This window comes from Eriocheir sinensis, chromosome 40 (genome assembly GCF_024679095.1).
Source record: "Eriocheir sinensis breed Jianghai 21 chromosome 40, ASM2467909v1, whole genome shotgun sequence".
NCBI lineage: Eukaryota > Metazoa > Arthropoda > Malacostraca > Decapoda > Varunidae > Eriocheir > Eriocheir sinensis.
Window position 1 is genome coordinate 10,685,359 of NC_066548.1, and position 18,526 is coordinate 10,703,884.

At 42.0% G+C, this 18,526-nt stretch overlaps 1 long non-coding RNA gene across 2 annotated transcripts in view; it reads left to right on the top strand.

Annotated features, from left to right (window-relative positions):
• LOC127009351 (uncharacterized) overlaps nt 1-17,090 on the top strand; it is a 40,753-nt gene extending 23,663 nt beyond the window's left edge. For both annotated transcript variants that reach the window (XR_007761887.1, XR_007761886.1), the window contains 2 exons: nt 11,819-11,871; nt 16,146-17,090. This is a non-coding gene — a long non-coding RNA (uncharacterized LOC127009351). The remainder of the gene's footprint in view (nt 1-11,818; nt 11,872-16,145) is intronic.
• The last annotated feature ends 1,436 nt before the right edge of the window (nt 17,091-18,526 follow it).

The following is an 18,526-nucleotide window of genomic DNA, read 5'->3' on the forward strand; positions in this document are numbered from 1 at the left end:
TCAGTCTATGCCACTCACCGACTGTACCTTAACTCTACCAACCATATTCTCAAACATGTCGGTCAAGGTGAGGTTAGTAAAGGCGATGCTCTTGAAAATTGCACATAGATTATATAATTTGTCACTGCGCGGTGCGTTGGTCTGCTCCACTCACCGACTGTACCTTAAAACTCGATTGCCCATATCCTCAAACATTTCGGGTGAGATGAGTTGAGGCAAGGCAATGCACTCAAGAATTATATATAGATTGATATGTCATTGCGCGGGTCTGGCTCACTCACCAAATGTATACTTTAAACTGCCCATATTCTGAGCCATTTCGGGGCATATACTTCCACATTCGATAAGGCTTTCGTAGGGGTTGTGTGAGTACTTCCATGGATAGTTTTATGAGCCCGGTGATAGTTCGACAATGCTTCTGCACCATGAACGTAAAAGCTACTCATAAGAACTCGACTAACTTCTTTTGTGGAGTTTAGGACAATGAAGTAAAGATGACTTTTTGAACGATTGAGGAGAAAAAAAGTAATTGAGGAAGAAACTTATGATGCTAAGTGAAGAAAGAAAATACAAGTTCTCGATTTTTCTTCCCTGGCAATGATAAATAAAATGCGAGTTAAACTTAGAACAATGGAGTAAGGATGTTTTTAGGACGAATGGAAATGAAAGTAATTGAAGAGAAAATTTGTTATGCCGAGCCAGGAAAGAAAATGCACACTCCCCTTTTTCTCTCTCAAGCCTTTTCTGGGAAGGATTATGATAATTCTCTTGCTTCAACAGTTCTTTGATTCTTTCTCTCCCTCTTTTGCTACTAATTAAATTTCTCGGTAGCTTTGCTTGGTGCTGCAGCTGGTGTCATCCTTTTGCTTTTTTTTCTATGCTTTTTTTCCTCCTCATGTTACACCATTTTCTAAGGAGTCTTCGTGTCTGTTTTCTTTTATCCCTTTTTACTCGCCTCTGATTTAGTTTCTTCTTTTTTTCGGGCTCAACAGACTTGTTTATCTCTTGTTATAAATTTTCTTTCAGTTACTCTTCCGTCTCCCATTTCCTCTCCTTTTTTTTTTGTCTCCGGAGCCTTTGTATCAGTGTTCTTTTATCTTATTTTACTCGCATCTGATTTAGTTTTTTTTTTCTGGCTCATCGGACTTGCTTATCTCTTGTTAATACTCTTCTTCTTTCAGTTACTCTTTATCTTTCCCATTTTTTTTTTATTCTAACTTTTCTGTCACTGTCTTTTATTTTCCATATTCATGTCTGCTTTGTTTTTGTTGTTTTTTGCCCCAGAGGTACGTTTCTTATTCTTCCAGCTCACATTGTCTTTTTTTTTACCTTGTAGTTTTTTTTTCAGTATTCTCTTCTTGCGAGACCTTCGACATTTGTTAGTAATATTTTCTGCAAAGTTACGTGTATGCTTTGTCTTTCAGCTCCTACATCAGTCTTTTTTTCTGATATTTGGTTTCTATTTCTCGCTTCTTCTTTTTTTTTATCTTGAGTACTGTTTATCTTCAATATGTTTTACTTGCGAACCCTTTGATATGTGGTTATAATTCTTTCCTGCACAGTTACGTTTCAGTATTGTCTCTAAGCTGCTACTTCAGTCTTTTTCTGATATCTGGTTTCTATTTCTTGCTTTCTTCCATATAATTTTGCTGCCTTTTTATCGTGTGTACCGTTCCCCTTCAGTATTACTTCACTCTCGACACTTTTTGACATGTGGTTGTAATTCTTGCTTGCACAGTTACTTTGTTGCCTCGTCTTTCCGCTATTACTTCAGCCTTTTTTTCCAATATTTAGCTTCTATTTCTTGCTTCTTCATTTAATATTTCAGGTTTTTTTTTTCGTGTGTACCATTCCCCGGTTGCATCACTTTTTCCTTTCGACACCTTTGACATGAGGTTGTAACTCTTTCTTGCACAGTTACGCTTCTGCATTGTCTCTCAACTACTACTTTACCCTTTCTTTCTAATATTTGATTTCTATTTCTTGCTTTTTCCATCTAATGTTGCTGCCTTTTTGTCGTGTGTACTGCTTCTCTTCAATGTATTTTACTTTCGATCCCTTTGACATGTGGTTGTAATTTTGTCCTGCACAGATACGTATATACTTTGTCTTTCAGCTACTAATGCTTTCCTTTTGATCTGCACTTCTATCAGGTCTCAATCTGCACTCTTTTGGCCACCGCTGACATATAGCTTCTTTTCTTCTTGCTTAACCAGCGTGTTCGTCATTAATATCTCAGTTACTTCTCAATGTCTCTGATCCACAATGCGATTACGAGTCATTTTGTTTGCTTTTTCTCACACATACGAAGACAAAGCAACGATTCAAGGAGAGACACGCCCTCAGATTGCCGCTCCCGAGGGGCACAGAGGAAGGAGACTTACGCTAAAGACTCACTTTGACGTACTTAGTCCTTGATGAGTCCTGGTGTTCATTCCCTTTGAGGATTACTCTTCGGGGAAACGTAAGCGAGAGAGCGAGAGAAAAAAAAATGGTGATTATTTCGAAGGTTACAGGAAAGAAGACAAACAAAGGAGTGTATAAGCGAGGGTTATTTTTGTCAGGGAAGTAGACAGTATTTAATAGACCTGGTAGATATAATAGTTCGTGGAAAATTAATAAAAATGATAAATGTTACAATGATGGTTACATTAAGAAAAGAGCAACAGAGTAATGATGATGGTTGGTTTTTTTTATAGTAAAGAAAAATGCAACAAAATGAAAAAAGAAAACAGTTGGTTGAAAGACAATAGGAAAGAAGAAAATACTGCGGTGTATCTCAGGGGTTAAAGGACGGTCCGGCGACTACATTTTAAATTACGTCAAGTTCATGTTCCAACATTAGCTCACTACGCTTTGCTATAAACCGAAATGAGAAATAATCAGGTGGTTAAAAAAATAATGAGAGAGAAGATATTACAGCTGTGTATATCAAAAGTTAACGGACGTTCATTGTAGCATGTTAAGTCACGTTAGGTTCCTGTTCCAACCTAAACTCAGCATGGTGGTTCCTGTGTTCATCTCTGCGTGTGTATATAATAGATAGATTAATAAAAAAAATGACATGTATAAAAAAATAAAAAAAATAAAAAAAATAAAAAAAAGAAGGAAAAAGAAAAAAAACATAACTAGCAACCGTAGGTAATAATCAATAGCAACCGTCATTTTTATGGTTATAGTTTCATAGCTATATTTTTTATAGTATCGTTTTATAGTTTTGTAGTTTATGGATTTACACTTTATAGTTTAAAGTAAGTTTCATAATTAGGGTTATAGTTATAGTTTTGTAGATATAGTTTTTCTTTTTTTTATATTGGTTAGTAAAGAGACATACAGGCAAACAGACATACAAAAAGGAGAGATGAAGACAGACTTAGACAGACACAGACAGACAGACTTAGACAGACAGACTTCGGCCCCTTCACACTGTTCCGACTCTGGGCCACGACAACCCAGCGACTTTTAGGCCCCCTTCACACTGTGCCGACTCAGCATCCGGCGATCATTTCTAGACCTCTTTCCGACAATGCGCAACCATTTCAGTGTGAAGGAGGCCTTAGACAGACACACAGACGGACAAAGAAACCAAGGGAGGCGTCTGGGGTCATGATGAACGCCGCGGCAGGTAATCAGCGCCGCCAAGGTTCCTGCATCGCCGCCAATACCGCCGCCTCAGTAAAAAGCATAAGAAATGACGCAAGCGGCGAGAAAATGATGTGAGCGACGAGGGAAAGAGAAAATAAAGAGGCTAAGAAAGAAAGAGAAAGGAGAGAAGAAGCTGCGGAGAGAGAGACAATAAAGATGCTCAAAAGAAAAGAGGTAGGATATAGAAAGCAACGCAGGAAGAGACGAGGAAATGAGAAAATAAGGACGCTAAGAAGGAAGGAGAAAGATGAGAGAAAGCGGCGGAGAAAGAGAAAATAAGAACGCTAAAAGGAAGAGGCAGAGCATAGGAAAAGAGAGAGAAAGAGACGAAGAAAGAAAAAATAATAATGGTCAAAACGAAGGAAGCAACGCAGAACGAGTGACGCTAAAAAGGAAAGAGAAAGAGAAAGCAACGGAAAGAGAAAATAGACGCTAAAAAGGAAGCGACAGAGTAAGACAAGAAGAAAGAGAAAATAAAGAGGCAATGCAGAGGAAGCGACGGAAAAGGCGAAAAACAAGTTGACAGGAGGAAAATTACGTGTAAATGCGAAAACTGAAGAGGTGGAAGATTTTACGAACATCTTGAAGGGAAATAGAAGAGAAGATGAAATTCTGTGAAGGGAAGCAAGACGTCGGGGTGAAGGGTAAAGCGTTATTTGAAAATATCAAGAAGTTTATTGAGAAAAAGGGGAATCAAGCAACACACACACACACACACACACACACACACACACACACACACACACACACACACACAGACACACACACACACACACACACACAGACACACACACACACACACACACACACACACACACACACACACACACACACAGACACATACACACACACACACACACACACACACACACACACACACACACACACACACACACACACACACACACACACACACACACACACACACACACACACACACACACACACACACACACACACACACACACACACACACACACACACACACACACACACACACACCATTATTTAAGAATATACAAAACTCACACCTTTTAAAGAGGCAGTCAACCTTTCCTTAATATTTTCCTTGTTTACTTTGCTTTCTTTACTTTATTTTCATTTTTCCAAGGCCTTTGTTTTTTTCCCTCCTATTTCTTTCCCTTTTCCTACTTCTTCCTGATTATCATTTTGATGCGCTGCCTTACCTATTATTTTTATACATTCTCTGCAATACCATTAACAGTGTATGAGAATGGACGCGTTGCTAAACCCCCCCCCGCTACATACACACACTAAGGCCCAAACATTTGATGGGCTTTCGTAAAGGTTATTTTAGTATTTCCATGGGTAGATAGTTTTATGAGCCTAGCGATAGTTTGAGACGGCCGCTACACCGTGAACGTTCACTCATGAGAACCAGACTAACCTTGTTTGTGGCCTTTGGAAAATAGTTGTTTTTGGAGCCAACAGCGTCTGAGAATACAACCCCTACCCTCACCCCTTCCACAGCCCTGTAAGCACTCCCACGCCAGCCTTACGTGATCATGTTTCCTCTTCCCGTTCTCCTCTTTTTATTTTCTCTCTTTCTCTTCTCTCTCTCGACCCTTCTCTGTCCCCCCTATCCATCCCTTCCCATTATTCTCTTCCCTCTTCTTTTTTTCTCCTCCACCTCACCCTTCTCTTTTCACCTTTTCGTTCCCCTCCCATTTTCTTTTCCCGTTCTCTTTTCTTTTTCTCCCTTTCTCTTCTCTTTCGACCCTTTTCTCCCTTTTCTTTCCTTCCCAGTATGATCTTCCCTTTCTCTTCCCTTTTTCTCTCCCTTTGTCTTCTCTCTCCACCCTTCCCTTCCCATTATTATCTTCCGTCCTCCTCTCCCCTGGTTCCATTCTCTCATTTTCTTCGCATTCCGTCGCATGTCTTTCACACTCACCTCCGTTTTCTTCTCCTCGTTCTTTTTCTCTTATCTCCCGCCTTCCTCATTCTATTTCCTCGTTGTATTCTTCTTTCGCTTCGTTTTTTCGTTTTTTCTTTTCCTCTTCCCCTTCTTTGTCTCTTCTTTTTAATTATTTCTTTCTCTCAACTTTCCTGTTTCTGCTGTTGTTCTGTATTCTCTCTCTCTCTCTCTCTCTCTCTCTCTCTCTCTCTCTCTCTCTCTCTCTCTCTCTCTCTCTCTCTCTCTCTCTCTCTCTCTCTCTCTCTCTCTCTCTCTCTCTCTCTCTCTCTCTCTCTCTCTCTCTCTCTCTCTCTCTCTCTCTCTCTCTCTCTCTCTCTCTCTCTCTCTCTCTCAGGATAATCTTTTAAAAATGTCAGTCTAAAAAAAATACCTAATGTCACACCAAGGTTGGAGGAGGAGGAAAGAGGAGGAGGAAGAGATGGAGAAGGAAGAGGAGGAGGAGGAGGAATGCCTTTGATGTTGCTTTTAATGATAATTCTGTATCTTTTCACTCTTCTTTATCTGTTTCTGTTGCTATTTATTTATTTCTCTATTCTCTTTTATTGTAATTTAAAGTTGTTTCCATTTTTATCCTTTTTTTTCTGGATTTTCTTTACGCTTGCCTTTCGTATCTTCACTTTGCTGTTTCTGCTGATGTTCCTCTTTTGCTATTTTCTTTCTCGTATTAATTTTCAGTGGAATTTATTTCTGTAGCCCATTTTTTTTCGTATTTTGGATTATCTTTGAAGTTTGCGTTCGTATCTTCACTTTACCATAACTTTAGCTGTTGTTGTTAATATTTTCCTTTCTCCTATTCTCTTTAGTTATAATATCAGATTATATATTTTCGTTCTCTCTAGATTTCCTTTTAGCTCGTCCGCTGCGATTGGCACGGATTTCGCCTTCACTGGTAGCCTGGTTACATATGCTCCCAGGTCTTTCTGTCCCTCTCTTGGGTAGTGGAGTGTTTCCCATGTGGTATTGATATGCTGGATTTCCCCTCCCAAGATGCATGACTTCACATTTTTCTTCACTAAATTGGAGCAGCCACTTTTGTTCCACTCCTGTAGCTTGGTGATGTCTTGTAGGAAATCCTCATCCAAGGGGTTAGTGTGCTCTTCGTTTTGTTGTTCTGCGTCAGTCTCTACGATCCTCCTGTGCTGGATTATTTCCTTCGCCTTACACATCTTCGCTTTCGTTTCGTGTCCTTACGTTGTTCTGTCCTTCGTTACCTACCCTTCACCTTGTAATTAACCTTAGTCGACCCTTTAGCCTCCCAGTGCGACCCTCCTCTCTCTCTCTCTCCCTTTCTCTCCCCTCAACCTATTCTCTTTCCCTCTTACTTGTCACACAACAAAATTCTTCTTTCTATTTCTCTTATTATACGGTCAGGAAGAAGATTGACGTTAACTTTTTAACTCTGATATCTTGTCGGCCCGTCACCTTATCGCTACGTCCCTCTCTCCCCTTCCCTCTCTCTTCCTCTCTCTCTCTCTTCTAATCTCGTTCCCCTTCTCTCTCACTTGTCACAATACAAAATTCATCTCTCTCATTCTCTTATTATACGGTAAGGAAGAACACCGACTAACTTTTTTACACGGAAATCTACTTTTCTTTGTTTGCGGTCAAGATGAAAACTGGCAGACGCTAAACGCTTAAATATCTAAAAAGAATAAGGAAAGTTTTGCCCCACGCTAAGAAGTTTGAGTGCCGGAGAATAAAAGATATCTCCCGAAAAACAGAATAGCAAAGTTTAGTTTTCAAGTTGTTTAGGCCTTTCTTTACTTGTTTCTTCCTCCTCCCTTCCCTCCCCTACACACCTTTTCCCCTCTTCAACTTCTTAATCTTCCTTTCCATTCCACCCTTCAATACATGGACATCCTCCAACCTTGCATGATCCTTCACCCTATCAACGCTCCTCATGACCCTCCTCTCTCCCTCACACCCTTTCCTCCCCTTCATCCATTTCATGTCCCTTCTGTCCACTCTGCTGCGACGAACATCCTTCAACCTTGCATCCTTCTTCACCCTATCAACACTCCTCATGACCCTCCCTTCCCTCTTCTTCACACCTCTCCCCCCTCCCCCTTTTCCTGCTTCTTGTTCCTTACTCCTTCCCATTTTGCTATATACAGTCATCCTATAAGCAAGCATCCTTCTCCTCATCAACGGCGTTCCTGACCCATCCTTCCCTACCCTGCTACAAACACTACATTTCCCCCTCTCCTTATCCTCCTCTCTAATGTAGGTACTTTCAGCCTCATGCATCCCGTCAGTTCCCCTTCGATTTCCTTCCCTTCTTGCAAACTCTATATGCCCAAAACACAAACACCGCTCTCCCATCCTTATTCCCTCTCTGGTATAGCTGCTTCCAACGTTATGCACTCCGTCGCTTCTCTTCTATCCACTTCCCTTATACATCCCCTCTCTGCTGTAACAACCACACCATGAATACCACAACCCCTGCTAACCCCTTCTCTCACCCTGCTACAAACACACTATTCCCCTCCCATCATCCCTCTCCCTTTCTCTGCTGCAGCTATTTCCACTATCATGCATCCCTTCACCTCCCTTCGATTCCCTTCCCTCTCTGGTGTAGGTATTTTCAGAGTCATTCGCCCCTTCAATTCCATTCCCTTCCTCGCCCTGCTCAAACAACCACTGCATGCCTTACCTCATCTCTTTCTGGTGTAGGTATTTTCAACGTTACGCATCCCATCACTTCTTGCTGAATCCTCTTTCCCTTCCCCCTTCCCCTTGCTGCATATCCCATCCCCTTCCTACTGCAACCACCACTGCATTATATCCACTACCCCTGTTAACTCTCTGCCAGCCCCCTAACCTCACGTGTCTTCTCTGCTATACTAAAACGCTGCCGTGCCTCAACCCACCGGATTTGACGAGCGAAAGCCGATGATTCCGACCTCTCCGCCCTGAACCGAAGTAATCCGAAAATATACGCGGAATCCGGTGATGGTTTAGGAGTACACGAGCGCATATATTAGGCTTTTTGTGTTGGTGTGTGCGGCATGCATTAGTAGCTGTCATAAGCTTGTTTGTGGGATTGTTTGGGGGGGATGTTTATGGCCGAGGGGAGGAGGATGGGGGAGGGGAGGAAAATTTTGCTGCAAGATAGAAATAGAATGTTCGAGCTTCTTTTTTTTCTTGATCTTTTTGTTTACTGGTCTGTTCTTTTTCTTTCTTTTTTTCTTTATTTTTCTCCTCTTCCGTGTATTGTTTGGTATTCGAATATTCATTTACTGTTTTATTTATGCATTTTACATTCCTTTCATTCACTTTGTATCATTCTTTTATTGCGTCATTCTTTCTTAACTTTATCTATCATCTTTCTTAGTTATCTCCTCTTCCCCTTTCTTCTCTTCTTAATTCCTTCTTTCCTATTTTCCTTTTCGTAATCCTTCTTTTCTCCCTCCCTTCTTTCTTTCCTTCTTCCCTTCTTTCGTTTCCCTAATTCTTCTTTCTACCTTCTCTTCCTTTTTTCCTTAATTTTTCCTTCCTTCCTTCCTATTTACTTCCCTACTTATTTGCTAACTAAATTTTTCTTTCCTTCCTTCCTATTTACTTCCCTACTTATTTGCTAACTAATTTTATCATATCACCTTTCTACCTGTTTTCACGCGGCTTAATTGACCTCACCTGACCCTCACTCACACCTCATTACTTCATTATCTTCCTCTCTCTCCTCTCTTCTTCTTCCTCCTCCTCTTTCTCTTTCTTCTTCTTCGTCTTCCATCACCTAATTAACTCCCTTTCATTTCTTTGTCCTTTTTCTCCTTCTTCCATTCCCTATACGTTTCTCTCTCTTCCCACCTCCTTCTGTTCTTCCTTCTGCTTTTCTTCATTCTCTTCGCTTCGTATTTCATCTTATCACCTCCTTTAAACATCCCTGATCCTTCTCTTCTTCTCTCCTTTATCATCTCATTATCTTTCTCACACTTTCATTCTCTTCCTTCTAATCCTCTTTCTTCTCTCACCTCATTACATTCTTCCTCATTTTCCTTTTTGTCCTTTTCCACCTTACTCTTCTTCCCTTCATTTAATCAGTGTTACCCTTCTCGTCTCCATTTACCCATCTTTATCTCCCTATCTTCACATATTCGTCCCCTCATCACCTCTTCAAACCTTCCATCATCCTCCTCTTCGTCCTCCTCGTCGTCATCTCCCTTCTTTAACCATCATATCAAATAACCGTGTCTCATCTCTACTCTCTCCTCCTCCTCCTCCTCCTCCTCCTGTCTTCGCGCTTTGTTAACTCATTCCCTCTCTCATCTCTCCTCCTCCTCAACATTTCTCCTCCCACGTCCTTCCTACACACACACATACTCTTGCACGCTTCACACCCGAGACGCTCCGACACAATACCATAATTTTTGACGCCGCCTTCGATACACACGTTGGCTCTTCTGCCTGCGAGGAACCAAGGGAGAGAGAGAGGCTGTGACGAGGGCATGAGGGAGAGTGGGAAACAGATACGTACGACTTGAGGAGAATTAGGTTAACTCAGATAAGGTAGATGTTAAAAGAAATTGCTGTTGTTATTAGTATTAGTAGTAATAATAAGATTATTTTCATTATTATTAGTAGTAGTGCTAGCAGTATTTTCATTAGAAGTAGTAGTTGAGAAAAAAGGGAATGAAAAGGAGAGGAGAAAAGGAAAGAAAAGGGAAGAGAAGAAGGGAAGGAAGAATGAAAAGGAGGAAGGAAGAAAGAGAGATTGTTGTAGTAGTCGTAGAGGTAGTAAGAGGAGGAGGAAGAAAAAGAAGAGGAGGAAAAGGAATAGTAAAAGTTGAAGTAGTAATAGCATTGATAAACGTAGAAGTATCATAAGCTAAAATAGTAAACATAACAACAAAACAAAACAAAAAATACACATCGTTACCAACACAAGACACGAGACCCTCTAAGAAAACTCGAGTCACGAGGGCGGAAGGTTATTGTTGGCAGAGACACCGAGAGAGACAGCGGGGTGTTGGCGACGCTTCAGGCGGTTTGCATAACGTGGGAGGGAGAAGGAGAGGAGGTAGAGGAGGAGAAAGAGGAAGACGAGGAGTAAGGAGAGAAGGGAGAGGAGGAGGAGGAAGAGGAGGACGAGGAGTAGGAAGAGAGGAAGAAGTGTTTCGGGAGGGATGAGGAGAGATAGAATGAGGCGAAGAAGAAGAGGAGAGAAGGAGAAGGAGAAGGAGAAGGAAAGGAGGGATTGAGGAGGATGCAGAATGGACGATGAAGACTCGAGGAGATAAATACTGAAGAGGAGGATAAAGAGAAATGAAAAGAGGAAAAAGTGAGGTTATGGAGGAAAAAGTAGATGATAGGAAGGAGGAGTAAGAAGAGGAAAACAAAAGGAGTAGGAAATGTGAAAGATAGGAATTATATCCTCAGGTTTTTCGTGTATTGCTTCCATTCTCTCTCTCTCTCTCTCTCTCTCTCTCTCTCTCTCTCTCTCTCTCTCTCTCTCTCTCTCTCTCTCTCTCTCTCTCTCTCTCTCTCTCTCTCTCTCTCTCTCTCTCTCTCTCTCTCTCTCTCACCCACACACACACATACACACATACACACACACCATTAATCACTCGCTACTCGCCGGACGCACCGCCAAGCGTTTCTCTCCCCGAGCCTGAGCGACAGTTTCCTTGATTGTCTCGAGTTTCTATGTTGCCTGGGCTGTCCTTCCTTTCTTTCGTTCTTTCTTATTCTCTTTGTTTTGTTTCACGTTCTCTTGTTTCGTATATTTGGTGACTGGGTTTTTTTTTTTCCTTCCTTCCTTCGTTGTGTTCCTACTTACTATCTTTGCTTCATGTTTTCTCGTTTTATATATATGGTGTCTGGGTTGGTTTTCTTTTTTTCCTCGCTTCGTTGTGTTTTCTTTGACTTATTCTGTTTGTTTTATGTTTTCTTTCTTTGATATTTGTTGGTTGGTGGCTTGCTTACTTTCTCTTACTCTTTGTTTCACTGTTGCTTATTTATTATCTTTGCATAAGTATATTTAATTTACTACCTTCTTTACTTTCTTTTTTTTATACATTTCTTTACTCGTTTAATTGCCGATTCGTGATTTGCTTACTTTTCTTAATGAGCCCACCTTTTTTTTCTTCTTTATTCTCTTTCTTCTTCATCTACTGCCTTCCATCTACATAATTACATAGTAAGGGAAACCAGACAAGTATGCCAACCAACTGATATCTTCTCTGTGTTTTATTTGTATTTCTTTTATATTCTTACTTATATTTTATTTTGTTTTAGGCGCCTGTTTGTGTAAGTGTGTCTCGGGCGGCATCACGACCTCTTACTCACAGGTTAGTGTTTTTATGTGTGTGTCCATGTGTGGTGTTTGTTCTATTTAATTAATGTAAAGAATACACACACACACACACACACACACACACACACACACACACACACACACACACACACACACACACACACACCGGCCGTATCCATTCTCGGAGGCTCCCTCGTGAAACATGTCCTCTCTGAGCCAACACTAACGGACATGCTTGAAGGGGAGGGGGGGAGAGGTAACAGGGGGGAGGCGCCACTGGGTCTATGTGTGTGTCTGCTTGTATGTCTGTTAATCTGTTTACATGTCGGTCAGGGTGTCTTGACTGTCTGGCTATCTCTCTGCCTGTCTGCCTGTCACTCGGTTCGTGTATTTGAATGTCTGTCTGTCTGTCTTAATATGTCTGTCTCTCCATCTGTTTTGTACACCTATCTGTCTGTTTTTTTCCTATCTATTTACCTATTGCATGTATCTATCCACACACACACACACACACACACACACACACACACACACACACACACACATACACACACTCACTCACTCACCTTCCCTCCCTTACACAACTTGTCCTACTCTTCGTTAGCATAACTTAAAACTTAGTTGCGCTCCTCCTGTCCCCGTGAGCAGAAACTTGGGCTCGCTAGCTTAAGGAGAACAGCAGTCGGCCCTCATCGTTAAGACCTCCTCCTCCCTCACCCCTTCCCACCCTACTCCCTTTCCCTTCTTCCCTTCCTCCTTGAGACATCATAGGGAGGATGCTCTGGATGGAAGGAATGATACTTTGCATGTGGTCTAGTCTATGCATGTTGTGAACTTGGATTCTAATAGTAGTAGTAATGGTAATAGTAGATTGGTATGGTGATCTGTTTTGTCTGTATATAAGCGCACATAACTCATAAAATACACACACACACACACACACACACACACACACACACACACACACACACATACCGCTCCGGTAGCTCAATGGGCTAGAGCGCGGCGCTGCAAGGCTTCACGGCCAAATTGACGGCGGTTCGAGCCCCGCTCAGGCCGGATTCTTTCCGTTGACTAGGAGTGGTTACTGTTCCCGCTTGAGTAAGGGGGATGGTGTGTGTGGTGTGTGAGGTCCTGACAGTACCCAGAGATCGACAATAATGAGCACTTGCTCTCGTCGGGAGGGTACCTGCTGGCGAAAGCGAGCCCAACTCGTGATCAGGCCGTGGTGAATTACACACACCTTTATTTGTATTTCTTATATTCTGTTTTATCTTTTTTTCGTTTCTATTCTCTTCTGACAGATATCCTTCTTACCCCACATTAATAATAATAATAATAATAATAATAATAATAATAATAATAATAATAATAATAATAATAATAATAATAATAATAATAATAATAATAATGATAATAAAGAGCGGAATAACATGCAAATCAAAACCAATTAACGAGACAATTCACTCACGACCAAGATGGATGACTGAGAATGACTGATTGAGGAGAGAGAGAGAGAGAGAGAGAGAGAGAGAGAGAGAGAGAGAGAGAGAGAAATCAATTATGCGGGCCGGGAGATTAAACAGAGAATAAATGACTGAATAAAGACACGAGGAGACTGTAGCGGATTAATTTTTCATGGAGACTCGTGGGTGTGGGTGGGTGGGTGGGTGGGTGGGTGGGCGTGGGCGAATGCGTGTGGGAGGAAGAGGAACATGCACAGAAAAGGGAAAACAAATATGAGACGAGTGGACAGCAAGAAACGAGTGGAGGAGGAGGAAGAAGAGGAGGAAAAGGGAACTGAAGGAAAGGGCGGAAAGTAAGGGAACGATATACGACAAGACAGGGAAAGGAAAGTTACAGGAGGGGAGAGGAGAGGAAGGTGGCGGAATGAAGCGATGGAGAAAGAGGGAGGGAGAGAGAGGAGAGCAAGACCGGGCGTGGACTATACACAGAGACATGGCAGTGATATCAGGGACAGTGATATTAGGTCGGGTTAGATTCACAGGATCTTAGGTTCAATGGAGCTTCCTTGTACAGACATACCGGCCTCTTGCAGACTCCTACGTTCTTATGATCTTATGTTCAATGGAAAGGGAAGGGACTGAAGAGAATTTTGTTTATCTGTCTCGCTTTCTATCTGATTTTTCTTTGACGTTTACGAAATTTTGCGGCTATCCAGTAGAATTAACACACACACACACACACACACACACACACACACACACACACACACACACACACACACACTCACACACACACACACTGATGAACGCTGCAAAATGATGGATGAGGAAGAGATTCAACGCTGCCTGTCTTCCTCCGCAAACCTTATGATTAATTATTAAATCTGGAAACACGCACAGGTCTGGACGAGACAGGTGTGTGCGAGAGAGAGAGAGAGAGAGAGAGAGAGAGAGAGAGAGAGAGAGAGAGAGAGAGAGAGAGAGAGAGAGAGAGAGACGTTTGTAGGAAGAGGTGTAATTTATGAGAGAGCAGGTGTGAATGTGTGTCAAGTGTTTGTAGGTTGATTGATGGGGAGGTAATTAAAGTATGAAGGTGTGATATAGAGGACGGAATGGGGTAGAAGGAAAGGACTCGAGACGCTGCATATATATGTGAACATGGAAAATAGGTGTATATCAGTGTGCAGGTGTGTCTTAGGGGAGGAATAGTCAGTGAATGGAAGTTTTAAAAGTATGGGACGAGGCAAATTAGTTATATATTCTTAAAAGCAAGAAATAAGTATAATTCTAAAACGTTCTGAAATTCACGAGTTATCCATTCATCTTAGTGTAGTCCTTTGTATATTCAGCTCCTTACAAGCACACACGTATTACCTACAGCTCTTATACGTTGCTAAATACATGAGTTATCCATTCCTACTAGCCTCTTTCCTTATATATTTTTTCTCTAACAAACAATACGTATTACCTACAGTTATAAATCTTTACGAAACACATGAATTATCTAAACAGCCTCCCTCCCTCCTTATATGCACACGCACGTACTACCTACAGTCGAGGGGTCAGTGTGATCTCATGGCCTCGTGCAAAGTTAGGAGACGACCCACACGGAAACTCTCGCCCGCCCTCCCTCCCGCCCCCTGCCGTGTTGCCTCGCTGCCCCCGACGCGTCTCTCCTTGCCTCTCCTTGACTTGCCTTGCCGCCGTCCTGAAACTATGTGAAACTCCTCCGACAGTCTACGTGTGTGTGTCGAGTTGCCTCAAGTTTAGCGGCAGAAAAAGGGAAAGGAAACGATCTCCCTCCTTTGTTGTATTCCTTTAAGTTCTCGACGAGTGCGGTTCCTTTACTCCAGTGGTTGTTGATTTGTCTTAAATTTAACGGTAGGAAGGGAAACGGCCTCCCTACTTGGTCTTATTCTCTTAGTTCTAGACGAGTTTGTTTTTTTCATCCATTTATCCACTCACCCCTTTGTTTTGTCAAGTTTAACGACAGAAAAATGGAAGAGGTCTTTATTCCTTAAGTTCAAGACGAGTTTGGTTCTTTCATCTCTTTATCCATTCACCTCTTTAAGTTTTGTCAAGTTTAACGACAGAAAAATGGAAGCGGTCTTTATTCTTTAAGTTCAAGACGAGTTTGGTTCCTTTTCTTCTACGCTTGTCTACTTGTGTCTCGTCTAACGCCAGAAAAAAAGGAAAACAGCCTCCCTCCTTTGCTTTAATCCTTAAGTTGAAAACGGGTTTGATTTTTTTTACCCCCGTGGCTCCCAAACAAGAGCAGGATCTGGTAGAGACGGAGGCGTGGAGACATATGCCACAGTTGATGTCGTCGAAATAGGTCGAAGTAGGTCAGGATCATAGAAATAGCTTGGAGCATTTGTACATCGCTTCCAGCTCGTCCTACTGCACTCTGTTTAATTGTAATAGGAACAAGATCTCGTCCTTGATTGTAACTCTTCCCGATTGTCTAGATTAATAGGAGGGTGAACGTAGAGGGAAGGTAAGAGGTGGGTGGGCAGTTGAGGTTATTCCATCCCTTTCCCCTCATCGTAACTTGTTCTACCTAGAATCTTAGAAAGATGTCAAAGAAAAGGAAGGTATAAGATAGAGCAGGTAGAGGCGGAGTGAAGGTGATGGGTGGATGCACAGTTGAGGTTATTCCCTTCTTTTGCCCGATTTGTAACTTGTTTTCCTTACTGATTATCTAGATGGAAGAAAAATAAAAGTGTAAGATGGAGAGTAAGTGGAGGTGGAGGCAAGGTGAAACGTGGATAGACAATTAGTGTTATTCTATTTCTTTCTCCTAATTTTACCTTTTTTTTTCGTTCTGGATGGTTAAATTCAGGGTAGGCGGTGGCTGAAGTGGTAGCGTGTTGGGCCCATATTCACCGCGTGATGGACGACACGAGTTCGAATCCCCACGTTACCACCTCGGATTTTTCAGTCACCGCCGAGTGGCTTAAAACTACCCACATGCTGTCCTGAAGACCATCCATGAACCCGGACTCTAGAGGAAACCGTCCAAGAATCAAGAACGAGTTCCGGGGGGCAGCATGAGCCAAGAAAAGATGGCGGCACTATAAACACTTGCCTGCGCCATGACGGGCTAGGGCCGAATACCATCCAGGCCCCTCAAGCGAGCCTACCGGCGCAATAGGCGGAGACGTAAAAAAAAAAAAAATTAAAGAAAAATGTGAAGAATTGGAGAATGGAAAGCAGAGAGAGGTAGAAGGAAGGTGAAAGACAGATGGACAACTGGTGTTATTCCATGTCTTTCTCCTAATTTTACTTTTTTTTTGTTCTAGATTTTTAGATTGAGGAAAAAGCACGGTGCAGGTGAAAGAAAGGTGAAAGGTGGACGGACAGTTGCTGAGGCCATTACATTCTTCTTCCCTAATCGTTCCTTCCGCTTCCTGACAGTCTTTAAGCCAACTTGTTTTTCAGTGCTCTTTTCTAACACTGGGAGGTGGATAAACAGTTGAAGCCATTCTATTTTTTTCCCCTAATTGTTTTCTCCGCTTCCTAATATCTTTTCTAAGCCATTTTCTCTTCAGTGCCTCTTTTATCTCCTCTTCTAAAACACACACACACACACACACACACACACACACACACACACACACACACACACACACACACACACACACACACACACACACACACACACACACACACACACACACACACACACACACACACACACACACACACACACACACACACATACACACACACACAGAGTCATGTGCAATAACACCTTTGTTCAGCGGCGACGACTACAAATGCCTCATCTTGACGGCGCAAAGCAAATGTTTTTACTGCTTCTAAATGCCCTCAACTCAAGGGAAGGCCGTGTTTTAATCTGCTTTGAGGTGCAGTTTTGGTAGCAAGGAGAGTGGATGTTAAACTGCCGGCTGTGTTTTCGAATGAGACGCATTAAGAGAAGGGAGAAAGACTTGGGAATAGACGGGACAGGTGAGTGCGGGAAGAGAAAGCATGTAAGGTGTGTTAGGGAAGAAAGACGAGTGTGGGAAGCAAAGCCGAGATTGAACCATATGAGGATTATATTAAGTGAAGAAAGAAAATGAGAGTGTGGACTTAGATAGGAGAAGGGTGACTGTCGGAAGAGGTAGATTATCACAAAGGTACGTCAGGAAAGGAAAAGGTAATGGAAGAAAGGGTAAACAAAGCCGGGATACAAGCAGGTAAGGATTATCTGAATGGAAGAAGAAAAATGAGAGTGGGTAGATAGAAATGAGAATGGCGACTGTCTGAAAAGGTAGATTATAACAAAGGTATGTCAGGAGAGGAATAGGTAATGCAAGAATGGGTGAAATAGAACCTGGATTCAAGGAGGTAAGGATTATGTGAAAGAAAGACAGAAAATGAGATGGGGGTTTAGAAGTGAGAATGGCGACTATCTGAAAAAATAGAATGAAGGAGAAAGGGAAGGAAAATGGAAGAGAATTTACGGAAGGAGAAGGAGGAAGTGAAAGGTGAAGTAGATTGAAGAGAAGGTGAAAGGGAAAGGAGACGGCAAATAGAAGAAAAGGTGAAGTGGGAAAAAACGAAAGTATGAAAGCGTGGAAAGGAAAAGCAGGTATGTGGAGGGAGAAAGAGAAGGGAAAAGGAAAGGAAAGAAATGGAGAAAGGCAAGGGAAATGGATGAGAAGGGGAAGGAGAAAGGGAATAAAAAAAGGAAGATAACTTGAAGAGGAAAAGAACGAAAAGACGAGAGTGGAAAAGATATTCAAGTATGTGGAAGGAGAAAGAGAAGGGAAAGTGAAGAAGGATGCCAAGGGAAATGGAAAGGAAGGTGTAGGAGAAAGGGAAGACAAAATAATTCATAGAAGAAAAGGTGAAGAGGGAACGAATAAAAAGAAGAAGGTGTAGAAAGGAGAATCAAGTTTGTGGAGGAGATGAGACACAAGAAGGAAACAGAAGAATGAAGAAGCAGGTGTGTGAGGCTGCTAACAGGTATACACAGAGGGGCAGACAGGTGTGGTGTGCTAAGGCGCATTGACGAGGAAAAAGAAATATAAGACTGGGATGCTAAGAAGAAGAAGCCGCAGGGTTGACGTGAGATAACGAGGGAACAAGAGTCCGGGAGAGAACAGGTGGGCTTTAACAGGTGGGAAGAGGCGTGAGGGAAGGGACTAAGGTAGGACGAGTGTGAAGAAGAAAAAGGAGATGGAGAGAGTGGGAAAAGGAAAAGAAAGATATGAA